The sequence below is a fragment of the Astyanax mexicanus genome, chromosome 15 (assembly GCF_023375975.1).
Source record: "Astyanax mexicanus isolate ESR-SI-001 chromosome 15, AstMex3_surface, whole genome shotgun sequence".
NCBI classification, from domain to species: domain Eukaryota; kingdom Metazoa; phylum Chordata; class Actinopteri; order Characiformes; family Acestrorhamphidae; genus Astyanax; species Astyanax mexicanus.
In genome coordinates this window covers 14,334,161-14,355,000 of record NC_064422.1, presented here as the reverse complement: position 1 = coordinate 14,355,000, position 20,840 = coordinate 14,334,161, and the positions used below count along the sequence as shown (strand labels likewise).

General features: G+C 37.4%; 2 protein-coding genes and 1 long non-coding RNA gene across 8 annotated transcripts in view; 2 read left to right on the top strand and 1 right to left on the bottom strand.

The window, feature by feature from the left end:
• Positions 1–20,840, top strand: part of sdk2b (sidekick cell adhesion molecule 2b) — a 537,061-nt gene that overhangs the window by 357,934 nt on the left and 158,287 nt on the right. The gene's annotated exons all lie outside the window — the stretch shown is intronic.
• The window catches only part of rpl38 (ribosomal protein L38), an 888,922-nt gene that overhangs the window by 750,977 nt on the left and 117,105 nt on the right, over positions 1–20,840 (bottom strand). Inside the window, exon 1 of one of the 3 annotated variants that reach the window (XM_049464425.1) lies at positions 4,727–4,730. The exons of the other annotated variants lie outside the window; for them this stretch is intronic. The gene's annotated coding sequence lies outside the window, so the exon portion shown is untranslated. Of the gene's footprint in view, positions 1–4,726; positions 4,731–20,840 lie in introns of those variants that run through there. 3 annotated transcript variants of the gene reach the window in all.
• LOC111194029 (uncharacterized) lies at positions 18,248–19,204 on the top strand. The gene is made up of 2 exons (XR_007424308.1): positions 18,248–18,524; positions 19,105–19,204. It is a non-coding gene; the product is annotated as an uncharacterized LOC111194029 (long non-coding RNA).

The window sequence follows — 20,840 nt, the reverse complement described above, 5'->3', positions numbered from 1 at the left end:
CATTCAGCTGTAAAGCTTTATCTGATCTACTATATCTGATCAATCAGGTTTATCAGAACCTCCAGACCCTCAAATCTCCTCTCAGCTCACGTTCCACAGCTAACTCATCTAATCACGGTCACACATCGTAATGTCCACTCAGAGAGCAAAGACCACCCTCTTTAATTTCTGCAGCCCATCTGTAGCGGCTGGACTCTGGAGGCGTGAGGGCTGTTCAAACATCTGTTCAGCTCTGTTCTTCAGAAAACGATGAAGGAGAGAAGGTCCAGTCACCTTTAGAGTCGGGAAGTGATAGAATCATAGACAAAATAAATAAGATAAAAGCATCGAGGCACCTGCTAATGTATTGATTATTCTCAAATCAAGGGTGTTAAATAAAGAGTTTATCTTGCTATTGTTGGAGTAACTGTCTCTACTGACTAGGGAAGGCTTTCTGCTAGATGTTGGAGAATTGCAAGGATTGTGAAGATTTGATTGACTTCAGTGACAAGAGCAGCAATTTTCTATTGGCAGTACTTTTCTACAGTCTTTTATAGCAGTTTATCCCCACCCATTCAGCCTACATCAGTTTATAGCACCACCCATTCAGCCTACAGCAGTTTATAGCACCACTCATTCAGCCTACAGCAGTTTAGCTCCACCCATTCAGCCTACAGCAGTTTTTAGCACCACTCATTCAGTCTACAGCAGTTTAGCTCCATCCATTCAGCCTACAGCAATTTAGCTCCACCCATTCAGCCTACAGCAGTTTATCACCACCCATTTTATAGCACCACTCATTCAGTCTACAGCAGTTTCGCTCCATCCATTCAGCCTACAGCAGTTTACCTCCATCCTTCCAGGGTACAGCAGTTTAGCTCCACCTATTTAGCTCCACTTATTCAGCAGTTTAAACCCAGTTAAAGCCCCACCCATTCAGCCTACAGCAGTTTATTAGCATCTTGCAAATATTAAGGCACATTCAGGTGCACCTTAAGTAACACAGTACTTTGTACCGTGCATTGTAATACTACATTATTGCATTTAAAGCCCCACTAGGTAGGATTTCCTTGATTTTTGATCTTTTTAAAGAAGTAAAATTACAGCTTGAAACTCACTACAGCGCTGCATTGAGATGTAATAGGAGGCATAGCGGTGCTCTCGTGTCTGTGCCGGAGCTCCTCTGAGCTCAAACCAGACTCTGTAAGTTTTCCGAGGCGGCTGCGGCCAACGCTCGTGAGACCTGCGACCTGCTTTCCGACCTTTAGTTCTAACAGTTCTACAAGAACTACTGGGTTATTCTTTACAAACTAACATACAGGCAAGCTGGAAAGAGACCGAATATGTCTGTGAAAGCCAAAAAAATGAGAAAGAGAAACTAATCCGCCTGAAACAGTAGGGGGAGCCCACAAGCACAAAATCTCAATTCTACCTAGTGGAGCTTTAAGGTGGAGCAGAAAATTAGAATAAATAATTCAAATTTTTCTGAGCTTTCAGTTTAACCATAACCAGAACAAAAAAAGTCCAAAAATCATTTTTGCAGAACTTGCAAGAAGTGCCGTATTCAGCAACTAATGAAAAAAAATGCTTCCTTTTTATATTTGAATTGATTGAATTAAATGAACTGTGTCATTTTTAATGAACTAAGAACCTGCAAAACATGTTGGACATATTCCGGGTATTCTCTTTTTTTATGGAAACAAATAAAGCATGCAAGGTGTGTGTGTGTGTGTGTGGGTTGGCACGGGTCCTGTGTCTTGCTCTGGCTGGTGAAGTTCGTTTTGTCCTTTCTCCTGTAGAAAGGCCTCCCTGCCAGCAGGACAATACAGCGGCCAAATCCATTAGAGCTTCATCTGCATCATAAAGCCCAGCAAGAACGACATCGGCCCACAGAAGGACACACACACACACACACACACAGGGCACGTTTTACCAGCGCTGGAGCACTGCAGTGTGTGTGTGATGATTTGATCTATTTCCTTGAGCTCTATTTAAATTCCTCTGAACTCTGGGATTTCACCCCTTTAGACTGAAACGCCAATTAACCCCCTTTCTAGCTCCTACAGAACCATAGAACAGAGACACAAGGTTCTAATAAAGACACGGTGGAGACATTAGACTTTAGAACAGGGACATGACAGTAAAAGGTAGGTCTAAACCAGAGACAAAATGCTCTAGGATAGAAAGAAGGGAGACAGAAGACATAAGGTCTTGGATTTGAAGACATAACAGTGAAAAAATGGCTTAGTTCTCGCCATTCTTTCATTAAGACCTGATTTGTGTAGTACATGAACAATAGTTGTCCTGTGGATCTCTGCAGCTCTTCCAGAGTGACTATGGGCCTCTTGACTTCTCTAATTAAAGCTCTCCTTGTCTGAGCTGTCACTTTATCTGGTGTTCTCCTTTGACTTTAATGATGCAGTTTTAAAAACCTCTGAGGGCTTCAAAGAACAGGATAGAAACAAGGTAGAACGTTCTAGGTCAAAATGAGGAGAGACAGAAAGTTTCAGAGTAGTAGACAGAGGAAAGACACAGAAGGTTTCAGAATATAGACAAGGCAGAGACAAATGTTTCTAGGACGAAGATCAAACGTTATTCATAAATATTCACCTTAAAGAGATACTGTAGCTCATCTTCCCTCAGTGTATAATATCATTCTCCCCCATGAGCAGCTTTGTATCTCTGCAGCTCCTCCAGAGTGACCATGGGTCTCTTGACTTCTCTAATTAGAGCTCTCCTTGTCTGGGCTGTCACTTAATTTGGTGTTTGTTTGGTTCCATGGTTTTCATGATTTTGTTGGTCCCACTTTATAATGTGTCCCTAAGTACTACGTAGTTACACTGTAACAATCCATGTAGCTACAGTGTAACTACTGATGAAGTACACATTGTTACAGATTAACTACAGAGGTACAGGTTATGTAATTACACATGTGTATCAAGGTTAATTTTGACTCGTGTAAGCACACACGTGTACCAGGGTGAGTGCACTTACACAAGTAATAGAGCAAGTGTACTTACACATGTGTAACAATGTGTGTGTGATAAGTTGAGTATAAACTTATCCAACAGCTATTGTCCAGTATGTAATTAGGGCTGATTGAATACACACACATTGTTACCTATGTGTAAGTACACTTGCTCTATTACTTGTGTAAGTGCACAAGTCAAAATGAACTTTAATACACATGTGTAATTACATAGCCTGTACCTCTGGAGTTAATCTGTAACAATGTGTACTTCATCAGTAGTTACACTGTAGTTACATGGATTGTTACCGTGTAACTACATAGTACTTAGGGACACATTATAAAGTGGGACCAGATCTACATGTATAGAGACAGAACGTTTCAGATTGTGGACTGTTCTATAAAGTAGACAGTGGACATTTTCAGAAAAAAACACAAAAGGTTTCAGATGGACAAGGCAGACAAATGGTTTTAGGACAGATAATCTGTGGATATAAGAGAATTAAAGTAACTAGGTATCTAGGTTCTAATAGTGAATTCCACAGGTTTTGCAACAGGCGTGTGTGTGTGTGTGTGTGTGTGTGAGTGTATGTGTGTGTGTGTGTGTGTGTGTGTGTGTGTGTGTGTGTGTGTGTTGGTAACACAGTTGAGTGATTAGCTGAAGGATGGCTTTGAACTTCAGGAATGACAGGAAATTGATGGTGTGTGTTTATGTTTGGGACAGGCCTGTGTGTGTATTTGTCTCTTTGTTGGGACCAAACATATATATAGAGTGTTATTCATGTAAAGCTCTGGAAAAAATGAGATTTCTGAATCAGCTTCTCTGATTTTGCTATTTATAGGTATATGTTTGAGTAAAATGAACATTGTTGTTTTATTCTATAAACTACGAACAACATTTCTCCCAAATTCCAAATAAAAATATTATCATAGTCATTTAGAGCATTTATTTGCAGAAAATGAGAAATTACTGAAATAACAAGAAAAGATGCAGAGCTTTCAGACCTCAAATAATGCAAAGAAAATAAGTTCATATTGGTAAAGTTTTAAGAGTTCAGAATATAGTATTTGGTGGAATAACCCTGATTTTTAATCACACTTTTTTAATGCATCTTGGCATGTTCTCCTCCACCAGTCTTACACACTGCTTTTGGATAACTTTGTGCTGCTTTACTCCTGGTGCAAAATTCAAGCAGTTCAGTTTAGTTTGATGGCTTGTGATCATCCATCTTCCTCTTGATTATATTCCAGAGGTTTTTTTTTTAATTTGTAGCTCCTCCTCCCTCAGTGTATAATATCACAATACCTTCAGTTTGTCTGTAGGTTGAATATAAACGGCATCACTTTGGTTAGTAAACCTGATGACTGCAGGGACGTCCACAGTGACCAGAAGTAAATGTGTGTTCGTGATGTTTCCGTGGAGACCAGAGTCACTATAAGAGAAGGTCAAGTTGAGTGTTAAAGCAGTTATGAGCACTTTGTAACATCTCTTCTTCAAAACAGCAAAATGTATTGAACTCTGAAGTGTTTTTGTGTCTGAATCCATTAAAGAAATCAGCCTGTCTCTACACTTCTCTCAACACAAACATCAAAAGATGTGAAAACAAAAGTAGGTTGTGGTTGATGTCAGATTACCAAAATAACTCAAAGTCTGCACAATGTCTAATAACAACATTTTGTTGACTTATGTTTTAATGTTAAGTAACCAAAATCAAACATCTTTCAAACTTTATATGCCAACGTCAGACTGACGTCACACTTCATAATGTTATCATCCACACAGCCTGAATTTACAGTGTTGTAAGACATATATTTGTCTTTGATTTTCCTCAAAGTCTTAAGTCTGTCTAATGTTGGAGTTTAATGGCAACCCAATGTTGGTTTTTGATGGTTATCTCACTTTGAATTACCTCCAAAAAAGCTTGATGTCAACCCATGTTTATTTTTGATGGATGTGTGACTTTGACTTCCAAACAAACATTCAACATCTGTCTAACATTGGAGCTTAATGTCTAACCAGCATTGAAATTTGGAGGAAAATCCAAGTAACATATTTGTCAAAACCCAACATCTGTCTAATGTTGGACGTTAATGTCTAACCTTTGTTGTTTTTTAATGGATATGTGACTATGGTTTTAAACCAAAACCCAACATCTGACTAGTTTTGTTTTTTGACTGATACGTGGCTTTGATTTCCTTCCAAAATATAACATCTGTCTAACGTTGGAGTTTAATGTCAACCCAATGTTGTTTTTTGATGGATATCTCACTTTGAATTCTCTCCAAAATTCACTTTTAGTCTAACACTGAAGCTTGATGTCAACTCATGTTTATTTTTAATGGATACATGACTTTGATTTTCAAACAAATAGTCAACATCTGTTTAACATTGGAGGTTAATGTCTAAACAGCATTTAAATTTGGAGGGAAAACAAAGTAACATATTTGTCAAAACTCAACATCTGTCTAAAGTTGGAGCTTGATATCAACCTGTGTTGTTTTTGATGGATATGTGACTTTGATTTCCAACCAAAATTCAACATCTGTTTAACATTGTAGACAAATGTCTAACTAGTGTTGAAATTTGGAGGGAAATCAAAGTATTGCATTTGTCAAAACCCGACATTTGTCTTGTCAACGTTGGAGGTTAACGTCTAACCAGGGTTAGTTTTTTGACAGACATGTGACTTTGATTTCCCTCCAAAATTCAACATTTATCTAACACTAGAGGTTAATGTCTTACCAGTTTTGGTTTTGGACAGATATGTGGCTTTGATTTCCTTCCAAAATGTAACATTTTTCTAATGTTTGAGCTTGATGTCAACCTCTGTTGGTTTTTGATGGATATGTGATTTTGATTTCCAACCAAAATTCAACATAAATGTCTAACCAGCATTAAACTTTGGAGGAAAATCAAAGTGCAGTATTTTTCAAAACCCAACAACTGTCTAATGTTGGAGAGTAATGTCTATTGCTGTTGGTTTCAGACAGATATGTGATTTTGATTTTCCTCCAAAATTCAACATCTACCTAACATTGGAGGTAAACGTCTAACCAGGGTTGGTTTTACACAGATATGAGACTTTGTGTTTCCTCCAAAATTCAACATCTACCTAACATTGGAGGTAAACATCTAACCAGGGTTGGTTTTAGACAGATATGGGACTTTGTGTTTCCTCCAAAATTCAACATTCATCTAACATTGGGGGTAAACTTCTAACAAGGGTTGGTTTTAGACAGATATGGGACTTTGTGTTTCCTCCAAAATTCAACATTCATCTAACATTGTAGGTAAACGTCTAGCCAGTCTTGGTTTTAGACAAATATATGACTTAGGTCTTTCTCCAAAATTCAACATTCATCTTACATTGGAGGTTAACATCTAACCAGAGTTGGTTTTAGACAAATATATGACTTAGGTTTTCCACCAAAATTCAACATCTATCTAACATTGGAGGTTACTGTCTAACTTGTGTTGATTTTAGAGAGATATGTGTCTTTGATTTCCAATCGAAATGTTGGTTTTTGATTGATAAGTTAATTAAATTTTCAGCCCAATTGCAAGGTCTATCTAATGTTGAAGATTTGGGTAAACTCATGTTGTTTTTTCGGTGGACATTTGACTTTAATTTCCCTTTTTTGATGCACATGTGAATTTAATTTTCACCCGTGATACAACATCTGTCCAACGTTAATCATCCCAGGTTTCTTTTTAACTAAAGTTAAACATCTGTTTAATTCTAGAGCTGGATGTGTTGGTTTTAATTTAATGGATGTATGACTTAGATTTTCCCCCTAACATTTAATGTTATGTTTTGACATCAGTTTGAACATCTGTCTAATGTTAGAGATTAATGTCAAGCCCAAGTTGTTTTTTGATGCATATATGACTTTGATTTCTAAAGAATAGAAACCTGTCCATTCATCACCTGTTATCATCATCATCATCATCATCATCATCATCACACCCCCTATTCTTGCGTGTGTGTGTGTGTATGTGTGTGTCAGCCTGTTCTGGCAGGGTCAGTCCTTCATTAACACCACAACTATTCTCAGGACTCTCATTATCAAATGTCACCTCAGTGTGTGTGTGTGTGTGTGTGTGTGGGTGTGTGTGTGCTGAGTTTAGAACCTTTTGGGATCACACACAAGACATCTAGATATGTGTGGAGTGTGGAAATCTAAAGGCCAGTCTTGTTTGTGCAGGTTTTGCTATCTTTGTGAGGACCAGATGTGCTCACAAGTATAGTGTTATGTCATAAATTGACAAGGACTTTATTACAATGTTTATTATGATGTCATTAGATCCCACTGTTCTAATTGGATAAAAAGTTAAACTTTTTAACTAGGTAATACTGTATGCAGGAATTTAAGTAAATTTTACTAAAAAAAAAAAAAAAAAGGGATTGATTCAGCGAAAAAAAAATAAAGTTTACTAAAAGAAAGAATTGATTCAGCAAAAATAAATTAAGTAAAGTTTACTAAAAGAAAGGATTGAATGAAGTTCAGTTCACTTATTTACTCTAGGTAAAATTTAAGTCTTGAAACCAAATTAAAGTTACTTAAATTTATTTAAAATTAAATGTACTTAAAAAAGCAAATGAAGAAACTTTTTAAAGTGAATTTTACTCATCATTTTTCAGTGTACTACACATACAAGGAATGGAAGAACTTCAGTTCTACAGTGTTTTGATTTCTGAAAATAAAGCCATTAGAGTTCTGGAGGGCTTTATTACGTATCAGCGGGTTTCAGAAGCCAGTTCGAGGATGCCAACGTCCAAAACACAAGAGAGGAAAATTAATTACGGAGGAAGAGTGTTTTTGTTTTGGTCAATTTGGACGTTAAAACAAAATGTCTTTACGAGTTCAATCAATGTCAGAGAAATGGAATTGGACAGAGGCCTAGACTGTTCGAAAACAATTAAACTCCTCACGATGAAGCAAATCAAGGTCATTCACAACTCGGAGGAGCTCTCGTTCTGTTGTGTTCGTAATTACATTTTTATAGCTGATTATTTCTCTGTGAATTTTAAGGACATGGTGATCCTGTCCAGTTGGTTGGGAGTGGAGCTGATCCAGACAATTTTTTAATGTATTGGGAATTTGTCTACTTTGAGCCAATTTCACGTGAGACCTTCTGTTTCTGGTTGGGAACATGGACGGGGTTGTGGAATTCAAAAAAGTCATAAAAAAGATTTCAGGTGTAAAGACTGAGGACCCTATGGTGAAGGTTGTCGCTATCTTACACCCCGCAAACAGTCTATTTTCATGACTTGCACCTGTCATGTCAAGTCAAGTCAGTCAAGAGGCTTTTATTGTAATTATATCTGAGTACAGGAACACAGAGTAATGAATGCTGTGCTTGATTGGTGTTCATGGTAGCTTTGGGTACACCAATGCCATCAAAACTCAGAGTGTTAACTCTATGATTGAAAGGGAAAGAAACGTCTTTCCCATCATACTATAGACAAGATACAGACATGTCACACGACCACATTGAATCCAAAACACATCTCAACAAAGCAGTGAAATTAAGCTCAGAGAACCTCAAAATCACAGACATAGACACAGCACTTATACAAATGAACAAGTCCTTTTATGTCCTTTTATGATTAAACGCTAGATCAAAAGCTTGAGCTGCATTTCCAGAAAATAAGAGCAAACCTCTTCAAACTCACTTTCCATGGGGTCTGAAACACAGGCTAGATGTTTACACTTTAATATAGTAAACTGTAGACCAGGGGTGTCCAAACTACGGGGTATTTTAGAAATAGAATAAAAGTTGGCCCACTGTTAAGCAGGTTTTTATAATGTGAGATTCAAAGTTTGAACGCTAGGTGTCAGAAACAGGCCAAAGAGTCTAAAAGCGGAGAGAGTGCTCAGTTGTAGTGCAGAAAAACGGGCCAAAGAGTCTAAAAGCGGAGAGGGTGCGCATTTCTAGCGCAGAAAAACGGGCCAAAGAGTCTAAAAGCGGAGATGGTTCGCATTTGTAGCGCAGAAAAACGGGCCAAAGAGTCTAAAAGCGGAGAGGGTGCACATTTGTATGGAGAAAAACGGGCCAAAGAGTCTAAAAGCGGAGAGAGTGCTCAGTTGTAGCGCAGAAAAATGGGCCAAAGAGTCTAAATGCGGAGAGGGTGCGCATTTGTAGCGCAGAAAAACGGGCCAAAGAGTCTAAAAGCGGAGAGAGTGTGCATTTTTAGCGCAGAAAACGGGCCAAAGAGTCTAAAAGTGGAGAGAGTGCTCAGTTGTAGCGCAGAAAAAAAAAAGGGCCTTTGGCAGCAAAAACCTCAACCAAACCTTTCCAGTTTCCTGTAGTTGCAGATCAGACCTGCACAACAGTCAGGAGGAATTTTGGATCATTCCTCTTCACAAAACTGTTTCAGTTCAGCAATAATATTCTTGGGATATCTGGTGTGAATCGCTCTCTTGAGGTCATGATGCCACAGCATCTCAATTTGATTGAGTTCAGGACTCTCCAGAAGGCGTATTTTCTTATTTTGAAACCATTCGGTTGTTGATTTACTTCTATGTTTTGGGTCGTTGTCCTGTTGCATCATCCATTCTCCGTTGAGCTTCAGTTGGTGAACAGACCGTCTTAAGTTTTCCCTCAAAATGTCTTGGCAAGTTTTAAAGCCAAAAGTTGACTGAAATGGAAGTTGCCATCTGTTTTTTGGCTCTTGCACACTAATGACTAAACTGCAACCAGTGCATTTGCAATAAAGACATAAGGAGATGCCTGTTTGATCACCCAAACTTTGCCCAGAATTCTTAGTGGTAAGCGTGCACAGCCACTTTACTTTCTTCATAAATTAGAAAATACAATTACACTACACACCAAGTACACACTAAGTATGTAAAGACTTTAATATACTAATTATTGTCTTGAATTACTCTTAAAATTCCTGTTTTAACGTGATATCAGATCAGTATTAGCTGTCAGTCAACTTGCACAGCGAACAATTCTCTCATTCCCACACCGTAAAAAAAAAAAAAATCATAAAATAACTCAAATAAAAAACACAAATTAACAGGGAGTATTAACATGGGAGAAGCTTGCAGGAATAACATAACTTCCTAGATCCTGGATTTGTAATACATATATAATTTTCTGCAATTTTCAACCTTTTCTCATTTTTGTGTACTGCTTTCATTTTTTCAACCAAAGTTGTCTAGTCTTATACTCTTATATACAGCCCTTGAGTCCAAATAGTGTTTTAAATATAGTTTTTTTATTTCTTCTTTAAACTAGCCCATAGTAGCTTTGGTTCAGCTCAGCAGTAAACAGAGTACAATGGATAAAATGGGAATCCAGTGAAAAAATCTGCTCAGCTTCTGGTCCATTAAGCTGCACTGTAAACTCAATGAAGGCAGTCTGAGACACTAAGCTTGCTTCAGGAGAAGGGAGCGAGGTTAACACATGGGTAGGTGAGTGTGGCTCTGCCTCTGATCTCTACTATACAAATCAGTCCTGTCACAGTAATTATGTTATTAACCTATCGTACGATAATTAGACATGTACTCATGAAATAATTTTTTTCTTACCTCAATATTGCACATTGTGTTTTTGTGTCTTTTTTTTAATTATTTATTTCAAATTTTTAACCATGGCCAATTACCCAACCCACTCATTAGGTCTCCCCCTATCTATCACTACTGATGTCTCAACACCAGGAGGGTGAATACTAGCACATGCCTCCTCTGATACATATAAAGTCAGACTCCGCCTCTTTTTGAAGTGCTGCTGATGCAGCATTACCGAGTAGCATCACAGCGCACCCGGAGTAAAGCGCAGCGACTCGGTTCTGATACATCAGCTCACAGACGCCTTGTGCTGAGTGACATCACCCTTTGGAGTTCTGCATGAATAGGATTCAAACCAGCAATCTCATTATTTTTCCTTAATAAGATGAAAGTATTATTTTTTGTCTGAAATGGAACTAAATGAAACATTTTAATTAAAAACCAAGTATCAATATGTTTGTTTTTGTTTTTGGTTTTTTTGCAGGATTTCATAAGTTTTGCCACTGTTTTATGCATTTCATATATAGAATCCCCTAAAAGTATGTATGTCTTGCTTAAAAAAAAAAAAAAAAAATTACAAAACTACAATAAAAAGAACTATACTGATCAGGAAAAAAATACTCTTTTTCACTTATTCACCCAAACAGCAGCTGAATTGTCATTTTTGGTTTAATTATTTGTTCGCCATTCATTTGGTGTATCCCTATTATATTACAATCCACATATATAAATATTGTCAATCATTAAAAGTTCATTGCTTTTTTTAAATTGATTATTTGCTTAATTATGCCTTTATAATTATCATAAAACCAGTGTCATAAATTTGTCTTAAAATGACAATAATGTTGTTCATCTACAAATTGAATTTATACAAATAATATCTGCTTCTGGTTCTTAAGGCTGCGCTGTAAACTCAATTAAGGCAGTCTGAGAAACTGCAGGGTAGTCTTACATTAGTCACAATAATTATGTTATATTGTTAATTATTAAAAGTTCATTGCTCTTTAAAATGGTTTAATAGCTTGATTGTGCTATTTTAATGTCATAAAGTCATTCAAGTCATAAATTAGTCTCATAATGACAATAATAATTCACAAATCACAATTATTTGTAGAACAATATATCAGCCATTAAAAATAGATATTAAGGCAGGTTTAACTCAGAGTATGGTTGAGGTATAGTGGACAATTTCAGCTTATTTTTTTCTATAAATCAGAAGCTAATGGAACTGTGGCGTCTGTGTTTTCTATATTCACTGCTCTGTATTTATCATATATTTTCTGTGTGCACAGCTGTCTGTGTGAGCAAGCACTGGAGGAGGAGCTATATTTCATTCCGCACTCAACACTTCTGTTTTGAGGTTGGGTCTGACAGTGTAATGTGCTGCTGGATCTAATTTAAGAGTGAGTATACAGTATACAGTCATGCAGGGCTTTCTTCTGACAGGAGAGATTGAAGGGTCCACGAGTCGTCTGGCAGCAGAGAGCGTAAAGCAGGAGATCTGACTCCGGACTGGATAGAAGTCCCGCACCGCTAGATCTGAAGGGTCTGTTAGCCACAAACCATACAAGCATGACTGACATATATAAGCAGGTGCAAATCCAGCGCAGGATTTAAGACCTGTGAAAGGATTTTAAACTCTAGCCGGAGTTTAAGAGCCGGGGAGTGTAAGGAGCTGTAAGCTGGTGTGATATGTTTCGCTGGAGGACACACACCGCTGCATCCTCAACAATCTGCTCACCTGAGGCCGAGGACAGGAGTCCTAAATGAATGAATGAATGAATGACTGAGTGGCTGATGTAATTGATGTGTGCCTCAAAGATGAATAAAAAATTTACCCAAGAGAATATAATTACAAGAATACGATTTTTACCATTTTTTTGTAACATATACAGTACTGAGCAAACATTTTAGGCACCTAACCAAATTACACTAATCCATTTATCTTAGCAATATATGTGTTTTTGCAGGTTTTACATGGTTAGCGGGTAATGCTAATGCTGCTCCAACATTTTTTAGCATTCTTCTTTTTTTCCTTGGAACTTGTTAGAAACATTAGGTTAAATTAACCAATAAGTTATCTATTTTGTTATTAATAATTTACAAAATTGTACATAGATTAAAGTTAAAGTTCAAAAGTTTCTCCTCTACTTTGGGTGACACATTTGTCTCTCAGCACCAGGGTCCTGGGTTCAAGTCCTGGGTGGAGTTTCAATGTTCTCCTTGTGTCTGCATGGGTTTCCCCCACAGTCAAATATATATATATATATATATATATATATATATATATATATATATATATATATATATATATATATATATATATATATATATATATATGTAGATCAGATGAATTGGATACTCTAAATCTGCTTTGCTGGGTCAACTCAGTACCTGGTGCAGTCCTTCAGGTGGAAGGTTGTTTCCGGTTGAGAGTGTGCTGTGCACGATTGGCTGTCGCTTCTCACTGATGTGTGAGTGTGTGGATAAGTGCTGGATATAAAAGGTTGTTTGCAAAATGTGAAAATGTGAGTGTAAAGCATCTTTCAGTGTCTAAAAAAGGTGCTATATAAGTGTGACTTCATTCATTCATATCTTCACTGGCCAATAAAAAAAACAAGTATCTCCATTTTTGTCGATTTTTAGTTTACTACATAATTTGACAACGAATGGACCAGTAGGAATAGTTTAAAATGACCTGAAATAAATTACATTTTTACATTGACTTCCATTGAAGGTTTAGAAGGGTTTATCTCTCTCTCTCTTGTAAAGTTTCTGTTTTGGAGATATTTGTTTTTCATTGGACAGCGATGATATGGTGTTTTTTGTAGGTGATTGCTCTAATATAAGTGCTATGATAATCCTATTTTAGGCAGTTGCAATGGTTTCCTTTTCTTTTTTGCTAGGTAGTTGCCATGATATTATAGATGGTTGCCGTGGGACCACGTGATGTTATTGGAAAGGTGTTATTTGGTGTAGTTGTATCATTGTAGCATGAAAAGGACAAGAACGAATCACACAATCAGACCAAGCACTCTGGAGTTGGAATCATCTCTTAGTAAGGTTTAATTCTCATGTACAGGTTTTTTCCTTATGTAAGGATTTTTTTTTTTTTTTTGGGATCTGCCTCTGGGGTTCAATCCGATGCTTGCAACTATTACACGGACTCATATTCATATTAATTCAGTCGATACATGCAATTAATTTTGCTCCATCTTCACATATACACAGAGCTGGGTATCTCCCACATAGCTGCTAAAATAAATCCTAGCTGGTTGCATAATTTCTCCAAGGAGATGCATGTACAAATTAAACAGGGTTGGACCTAAAATTGAGCCCTGAGGCACGCCACGTGAAACAGCAGCTTTCATCGAGGAAGCCTTGGAAAGTGATATTGAATTTTCTGTAGCAGTGAGGTAGCTCTTAAACCTGGATTAGACTGAGACTGTCAGAAAGAAAGCCCAGGTCTGCTGGGTCAAACGCAGTGCAGGAATAGAAGGCAACTTCAAGTTGATTCTTGCTACTATAATGAATAAAGGAAGCCAAAAAGCAATAAGAACAGATGAGAAAAGTTACAAAGTCATTTCTTAGGATTTAGGACTCCAATGGACACCAGTGAGAGTTATTATTATCAAATAGACATAACCTGGAACACTGGTGAACCTTCCCTGGTGTGACCAGTCTACTGAAATTACTACAAAAGGGCATGGTCAACTCACCCATGAGGTGTATGTGTCAAAAAGTTAAGTTAAGTCTTTTCTAGGTGATTGTTCTCCTGACTTGGAAGGAAACTCAAACAAAAAAAGAAGTTTTCAGGGTTGGATTTATCAGAGCTGTAGCAAATCTGAGGATGATTTACGGTAGCGAACATCGCCATCTGCTACAATGTGGAAATAGTTTTAAAGTTAATTGGAACGAGATCAGTGTGGGCACTTTGTGAAGCAGTTTAACGTCAATTACATCAAAATCAGGTAACCTTCACTTTCTGACACAGAATGCAAAGGCAAGCTCACAGAGAGCTTTTTAAAACTTTCTAACACATCCATATGTCTCCACACACCCCCGCCCTCCTCCAGCAGCTGCTGTTATAGAGTCTCTGAAGTGAATAGTTAACGCATCACGTTTAATAGAGGAGGTGACATTGTGTTTTAAAGGCTTTCAGGATGGAAAGAAAAAACAGTTGACATTTATTATCATTGTACAGTATATATGGTGAAATGCCTTCAGTCTATTCTTAGATATCTCATTAAACAAGACGATGAGACGTTTACCAGCTTTTACTCAACTTCGAAAGAACAGAACTACTCCTCAGCTATGAGTCAGATATTTGTGCCATTAACTTTCCAGCTGTCTGAGCAGGGTATTAAAAGTGTGTTTAAAAAAAAAGTAAAAGTTTTGCATACCATTCAGTTCTCTGTTAAAAATAAGCAAAAAGCTGTTGCTGTTCAAAACCATGCATCCAGTCAAAAAGCAAAAAAACCCACAATCAAACTGGAACAGGATATATATTAAAATTAAGAACAATACGAATCAGATAGCAACATAATTCAGTTGCTTTGCAACCATAATTGTATTAGATAACCTAAGTAATAATACAAAAAAAAAGTAGTTTGTAAATGATGACTTAATTTACTAACTGTGATTATACACATTTTTGGGATAGCTGAGTTTAATTTCACTAGCCAAAACTATACCTGATTACTGCCGTAAAACCAAGAAATCACTTAAATAGAACCTGTCTGACAACATGAAGCAAATATGAAAGAACTCAAAAAGCAACAAATTATGTAAGAAATTAGTCTGGAAAAGGTCACGAAGTAATTTCTAAAGCTTTGGGACTCCAACAGATCACACTCAGAGCTCTAATTCTCGAACGGAGCACTGGTGAAGCTTCCCAGGAGTGACCAGCTGACCAAAATTACTCCATAAGGGCATGAACAACTCATCTAGAAGATTTGTTTAAAAAAAAAGAACCCAGAACAACATCGAAAAAACTGCAAGACTCCCTTCCTCAGTCATGGTCAGTGATAATTAGGGCCGTTTCAAGGTACTTGGAGGCCCCAAGCAAACACACCTCCAACACCAGCCGGGGCCCCCCTAACCTTCACACCTGAAATCCCATCCCCTAACCCAAACCCTCCTCAAGCACATCAAAAACAACCACATCCAGCTACGACTCACCTAAAGCCGACAAGAACCACAGCATTGATACACTCTTTAGGACAGTTAAAATACTGCTTAAATGTTTCCCATACACTGCAAAATTTTAATCTTAACCTGTCGTTATCTGGAGGCCCCAAGTAATTGCTTAGTTTAGTTTGGCCATAAATGGTTTATAAATGGTTTATAAACTAGATTATTAAGTATTGGTGATTAGGTTGTAAATGCATTAAAACCATTGATAAGTAGTTACAACACTCATCAATTAAAAAGGCAACAGGGATCCGTTGTTGGCTTAGTCATTTAACTCAACTGAGACATTTAATTTATAGTAAAGAGTTAAACATACTTACACATATATTCATATGACAAGTTTAATGCTGATTGATGGAAAACACAAAGTAAGATCAGTTTCTAGAAAGATCTGAGGTTTAACAGTAAAAATTAGTGTGAAATCACTACTTTGCCATTTTACTTTGCCAACTCACTGTTGTCATTTCTATCCATGGGTGTGGTAGTGGGGAGAAAAGTGGACCTGACTACCCAGGGCCCAAATAGAGAGAGGGGCCAATTAAAAATGCAGATTTTTTTTGTTTATTGTTTTGTGATGTTTATATTATTGAATCGGGCCCTCCAATTAACTATTTATTAATTAATCTTTCAAATATATTGATAAGATCGACTAAGAGAATGAACTTTACTCAGAGTCCTCTCAATATATTGGACATTCTGGGGGCTCCCTATTGGAGGCACAAAATGGTTTAGTCCAAATCTGCCCAAAAAGCAGAAATCAGACGGCTTTCTTTCCGTAAGGTGAACCGAGTTTGCTTGTTATGCAAAGTCCATTTAAAGTTACTGCAGTCCAGACAGCTGCTGCTGAAGTTTGTATGCTCACGTGAAGCTGTTAGCTTAGCTAGCTGGCAACCAGTCTGCTTACGGCTGTGAGTATAAAGCCGCCTAACGTTAGTTATCGACATTAACCAGTTTCAGAAACAAACAGTGGCGCTGGCACAGCAGCTGGAGCAGCAGGATCAGCAGTGGTCGGTCTTGAGGTTAGAGATGAGCAAAGACAAGGTGAGATTATTGTTCACGTATTCAAGGAAGAGCACCCCCACCCCTCCGACCCCCACCCCCCTTACGTTGGTATGTTGGTTCTCGAAAAAGAGAGAGAGAGAGAGAGAGAGAGAGAGAGAGATGCTGACTGGTAGAATTGCTGCCTAAATGCAAGTTGTTTACCTTAAGTTTAAAGTAAGTTAATTAGCCTTTTGGTTCAGTACGTGTGCTATAGCCTATTGTCTACAATGTGCTGAGACTTAATAAATGATCCACCTAGCAATATTTCTGCTGCATACTGTATATCAACGTGTATATAGCCTTCCCATACTCACTAGCCAAAACTATGCCTGATTACTGCCAGACCTGAAGAATCGAGAAATCACTTAAGTAGAACATGTTTGACAACATGAAGCAGCTAGGAAAGAACTCAAAAAGCAACACATGATGTAAGAAATTAGTCTGGAAAAGGATACGAAGTCTTTTCTAAAGCTTTGGGACTCCAGCAGGCCACACTGAGAGCTCTAATTCCCAAACGGAGAAAACATGGAACACTGGCGAACCTTCCCAGGAGTGACCAGCCCGCCAAAATTACTCCAAAAGGGCATGAACAACTCATCCAGGAGATCTAAAAAAAAAAAAATCAGAACAACATCTAAAGAACTGCAAGCCTCACTTGCCTGACTTAATAAATGATCCACCTAGCAATATTTCTGCTGCATACTGTATATCAACGTGTATATAGCCTACCCATATCACTCTAGGCTCAAGTGCACACTAGTAATAGTAGTAGTAGTGTATTATTTTTATCTGGTAAAAAGCTTTAGCATCGCAGTTCAGTGGTGTGCTCAAAAGCTATTGTCAACGCTTAATAAATTCATGATGTTACCAAAGCCTTGAATGAATAGTCATGTTAAATAACTGTGATCTCAATGTCAATCAAAAATAATTGTGCTTATGCTTTTTGCCATTCTTTTTTGCCAGAGATTGTAGCTTAAAACCTCATTTTTCCTTTTTTTTTTGCTCACATTCTTTGTGTGCTGGCATTGATAGGGGTCCACTGACATTGAGAGTGTACAGGGCCCAGAATTTGCTGCTATGCCCCTGTTTCTATCCATGTTGTTATTTATTTATTTATTTATTGATTGATTTATTAACTGATTATTATTAAGTTTTAAATTGTAATTGTAATAATTTCCTTTATAAACCAATCATAACCCCTTTATAAAGGTAGTCTTATTTTAAAGTGGTACCAAAAATTATTTAATAAAAAGAAAACTGTCCCAAAATGGCCCAAACGGAGAGTTCCAAGTCAAAACCACTGCAGACTAAAACGACCAAAAGTTTTGCTATTTCCACTGGAACAAATTAGAAACAATTCAGCTAGTTTGCTGTGAAATCCTTGTTGTTTGATGTAGAGGTTTGTCTAAAAAAATCATATATTTTAGTGATTCAATTCAAGAAGTGAAACTCGTTTTTTATAAATAGATTTATTATACACAGAGTCATCACTAACTATCAGTACATTTTGCATTTCGATTGAAAAAAAAAAGTTCCCCAGGGCTGCGTCCGAAATCGCGTACTTCCATACTAAACAGTATGCAAAAGCAGTATGCGAGATCGGGTAGTGTGTCCGAATGCGCAGTAGGCGAGTTTGAGTACGCGAAAAGTTCCCGGATGACGTACTGCACCGGGAGACATTTTTAAGTATACAAGCCCAGCACACTTCACCCGCTAATATTTCCCACAATCCACCGGGAGCCGCGCTGAGCTGAGTGACCCGTCAGTGAGCGGCGGAGCGGCGGAGGAGAGGAGTGGAGAGAGAGAGAGAGAAGTTTATGAGGTGAGGAGATTCAGATATATAAACTGTTTTGGTTGTTTGTGATATCAGGCTGTAAATGAGAGATTTATGAGGGTTAGTTTAAGTTAAAGTAGCGAGTTATAGGGGTGTGGGTTTGTTATTAATGCTGTTGCAGACAGAATATCTTTATTTTCGTATCTGAACTGCTTTACTGAGCAGCGTTAGCCCTGTGCTACTGAGATCAGTTAGCTTAGCTAGAGTTATTAAACTTATCACAACTCTTTATTAATCTTCTGTTCTGCAGCACCAGCGTTTACTAACTCACTACAGCCCTGTATACTGCTGCAGTTCTGAGGAGCTGGGGCAGTTTTAACTTAATACTGATCAGTCTGTATAAACTCATCTGAGAAAAAAGGCTGCTGATATCAGAAAGGCTTTTCAACAGACAGACAGACTGGTTGCCAAAAATCACATTAATAAATTATAACCCAAATCTGACCATTTTATTTAGTTTTATTAAATAGCTAACCAGTCAGGATGGTAAGACTTTTATGTTGTTCAGAATTTATATTATATTTGTTTAATGACCAAGCTAAACTGTTTTAATCTGTGTGTGTTTCAGATTCAACTATCCTTCCTACTCGAGAGGATGAAGATGAAGAGAGGGAGAAAAATGAACAATGAATAAAAAAAATAAATAAAGCTACTTTAAAGACTTGTCATTCTTGTATTTTGTGGGAAATGTATTTGTGTAAATATGCAAGTGAGGGAAAATTATTAAATAAAATAACTAAAATATTTTTTTAATTTACATTTTATTGCCAAATATGATCCCCAGTTTTCCCGAAACTGACTGGTTCTAGCATATTTTATTTACATCAGTAATGCATATATGTTGCCTTTATGTTTAATGCAGTCAGTAAAAGATAATGTATAACAATAAGAATCATGTGTTTAAATATTTATGCTAGAAAAGGAAATTCTGAGGTGAAATGGAAAGGCAGGAATTAATTAACATTTTGGTATTTATCTTTGAAACTTTTTGATAATTGTTTTGTTGCATAAGCAAGTATTATTAATATACTTCATGAATATTAAACAGTCTGTTCATATTTATTATTAAATATTTCATATTTGAGGAAATATTAATTTTAAGTTTTATTTACAGTCAGTGTTTATTAAATAGGACAGTTTGGGGGTTTATTTATTAATAAGAGCTGATTAATGAGGGGATTTTAATGAAATTGATTAGGGTAAAGCTCTGTAAAGTGTGCCGCTGGTTAGGAGGGGTGAGAGGTGAAAGGGCGTCAGAGGTAAGATGGTGGATGTAGTGCGTCCGAGGCTGCGTGCGTACTGCGGTCTGGCGTACTGAAAAAGCGTACTGCTTTGCTCGACGAGCAGTGCGTACTCACCCCAATCCAGTACGTACTGCTTAAGTACGCGATTTCGGACGCAGCCCAGGTCTGGAGGAACATTGGAGAGGCGCACAATCCAAGCTGCTTGAGATCTAGTGTGAAGTTTCTATAGTCAGCCATTGTACAATGGAGCCGTCTGGGCCCAGCAGTGCAGTATAGCCTGTTGCTATTCATGGTCAGTCCTCTTCCTGCTGTTTCTGAGATTTGTGGAGACCTCATTTCTCCAAGGTGACCTGCTCTTCCATCTGTGAGATGTTTTTTTTTTCTTTTCTTTTCTTTTTTTCTTGTTTTTCAATTTGTCCAGAACCGGCGTGCCCCACAGTTTCCCTCAATTTAGTGTTGAGAGGTTATGAACTGAATCGCCACAGGTTCAGGAAAGAATCGAGGACAATTATTATTAATGCAGTTGTTAAACTTTTGGTTTAGATAACACTTTAGAGAACAGTTCCCAGCATGCCCTGGGATACAGCGGGCAGATCATTCAACTGCCCTGAAGAAGAACATGGGAATGCTCAGGCAGCTGATGCAGTATTTGACCAATTACTGAGTATACTATAGCATGGATACGGTGGTTTTGTGTCTCAGACTGCCTTCATTGAGTTTAAAGCATAGCTTAAAGGAACCAGAAGCTGAGATGATTTTCCCCTGGATTCCTGGTTTCTCTAGTTTGTCCAGAAAGTGTAATATCCCAACATTAAAAGTTGCATTTTCATAAAATTATTTTGACCAACGAACCAAAGCTACTACAGCCCAGTTTATTAACCCATTAGCTGCTCCTTAATGAAGAAGAAAATAATGTTTAAAACTGTATTTGTATTTGATTTAGACCAGATAATAAATGTGATATTGAACACATTAACATGCACAGTGCAGCGTGGAAAAATATGTGAACCTTTGGATTTTATAACTGGTTTATAACCTCCTTTGCAATAACCTCAACCAA